At 27.8% G+C, this 2,690-nt stretch overlaps 1 protein-coding gene across 5 annotated transcripts in view; it reads right to left on the bottom strand.

Moving 5' to 3' along the window:
• LOC102671131 overlaps positions 1 to 2,690 on the bottom strand; it is a 46,364-nt gene that overhangs the window by 10,426 nt on the left and 33,248 nt on the right. Inside the window, exon 2 of one of the 5 annotated variants that reach the window (XR_422021.1) lies at positions 2,522 to 2,603. The exons of the other annotated variants lie outside the window; for them this stretch is intronic. The gene's annotated coding sequence lies outside the window, so the exon portion shown is untranslated. The remainder of the gene's footprint in view (positions 1 to 2,521; positions 2,604 to 2,690) is intronic. 5 annotated transcript variants of the gene reach the window in all.

Here is a 2,690-nt window from a genome sequence, read left to right on the forward strand (position 1 = left end):
CCAATGATATATTTAATAAAGACGATTGAAAATTAAACAACTGAATTATTGAAATTATATAATCATTTGTATTGAGAATTGAAAAATTGAAAATCAATATCACGTCTAAAGTAAGAATAAACTATGCAAGATATCAGTTTACAATCTTTAAACGAAAAAAGAAATACAAGAGCCAGCAATCTACAGAATTTTATTGTAGATTACTAAAAAAGAATAATGAATAAGCATTATCCTTCGTGAATATAATCGTGCAGGATAATATTTTATATTTTAGCCACGTGCTCAATTAATCGATAATAGGGAGAAGAGAGGAGAGAGCAGAAAGTTTTATAAAAGAATAAGGGGTGAAAACTACCTTTGATGTATGTTTGCATTAATGGATGGTAATCTAAGTCACTCATGTGATCACCTATTATTCTCTAAATGTAAATAACAATACAATTGATTATACTTAAAATATAATTTATTATGCATGCTTTTAAAGAAATATAAATATCTGAATTGAAAAGAAAATATAAAAATCTTGAATTTTATATATTTAATTCTATATATAAATATAAAAATCTAATTGAAATTTCTATTTGATAAAATATTTAAATAAAACTAAATAACTTACATACATAACATTTTATATGAATAATTTTCACAATATTTAATTATTAAATACTTATTAAATTATGTTAATAGTTCAAATTGTCTATAATCTTTTTATAATATTTATTAGTACTAGTTTTTTTGAAAATATTTTATGTTCTTTTATTTCAGAATGTAAATATAAATATAAATAAATAAGAAAAGATATCAAAAATATGCATTCATTAATTTTTTAATGATTTAGCATATAAATATATACTTTTTTATCCTTATATTCTTATATTTTTATACATACATTGATTCATTATATGATTATGATTTAATTTTTATATATTTATTTATGCAATTATACATAATATATATTATTGTAAAATAAATTATATATTTTACTCATAACGAAATGCTTATTTTAATCATTTTAATCATGTATAAATTAACTTTACTAAATGATTTTTATAATATTTTAATAAAGTAATATAATTTATTACTTTATTAAAATATTTTATTTTATTTAATTTTATTTTATTTTACAAAATTAAATCATATATCAATTAAATCTTTCTGTTAACTAATTTTCAATACATGATCATTTTTCCAAAAAAAAAAAAAAATAATAAATAAAGTAAAGAATTATCAAAATTTCCAAAATAAAATAATTTCACAATAATTCTTTCAAGAGAATAATAAATAACATAAATTAAATATTATTAACTCCCTCTTTTCCTATTAGAACTATTCGAAGTTCTAATTTAGATCATATTTTTTTTTTTTTCAAAAACTTCTCGTAAGAAATAAACTCAGCATCACAACTACGCGAAAAACGTCGTCCCCGAAGAATAGCCCCACGATTGTTGACCCAGTTCCACGGCACGCGATGCAACATTTGCAACCGCGAAAATACGAGCGGCCGTACGCCCATAGGTGTTTGTATGCCACGCACAAGCGTGCAATAAATGCATCCGTGCACTTAAACGTACCGCAACATACACACATAAACCAAGGAATCCTGCGAATCGTATATTCTGCATATCCTTTATACAAAACATATATATTATTTTATATATATATCGCTCATGTACAAGTTTCACGATAAATACACTAGCCTATATACTATCGTTGTGCAGGGGAGAAGGTACGCTGGTCGGTCCTACATTAGGGGATGAATAAAGGAAGGTCTCCGAAAAGGGAGGGTTGTTTCCCCTTGCAAGTGGTTCTCATTGACTGATTTTACGTAATACGATGGAAACACACACTTATAGAGGAATCAGGATATATTTATACCTAGGGAGACAGATAATGGATGGTTAGATAGAGATCGAGGTTGAGAACCATTGGCACGTAATCTAGTAGGGCACGCGGCATCTGCGGTGCCCTAAACGAAAGGTCCAGCACCCTGGGCACTCAGAATCGTCGAGAGGAAAAAGGGAGAATGAACCGATGTGGGGTGGAAAATTAGAAGAAAGAAGGGAGAAAGGAACGAATGGAGAAGTGGAAAATGTAGTTGGCTTCTTAGCATCACCCCCTCTGACGTTAAAAATAAAGAGATCGAAAACGAAGATGCGACTATTTCAATCTCTTTCTGATTCTTGAATCTAGCTTAATTGGTTCGGAAAAAAATAAGGTAATTTAAGTTGAGAAGAATAGATTATGATTTTCTTGTTTCTTGAGATTTTTAACTCGCAAGATTACATTTGTCTGTCGAATAAGCAAATATTTAAAGAGTTTTAATTAGACAATTATAATGTCTCGTTTTAAATGATTTTTTCTGAATATATGGAACATATCATATACTTGAATTGTATACTTCAGTAAACAAAGAAAATCATTCATTTTTGATTTCACACGAAACAAGTTTCGATAAATCTGTGGAAACCAAGCTCAACTCGATAAACTTCATTTAAATCGGTAAAACTATTCCATTGCATACCTATCCTCCTCTCCGTTGCCCCGCGGAAACCGCACAATCCGTCGACTGGCAAAAATAGAAATCGAAGCATTGAACCCGGTGTCTAAAAGCAGAAATTGCAATTTTCAACGAAATCCTCCGATTGAAATTACTAAAAAAAAAAAAAAAAAAAAAAAAAAAAAAAAAAAAA

Source organism: Apis dorsata, unplaced genomic scaffold (genome assembly GCF_000469605.1).
Source record: "Apis dorsata unplaced genomic scaffold, Apis dorsata 1.3 scaffold_295, whole genome shotgun sequence".
NCBI classification, from domain to species: domain Eukaryota; kingdom Metazoa; phylum Arthropoda; class Insecta; order Hymenoptera; family Apidae; genus Apis; species Apis dorsata.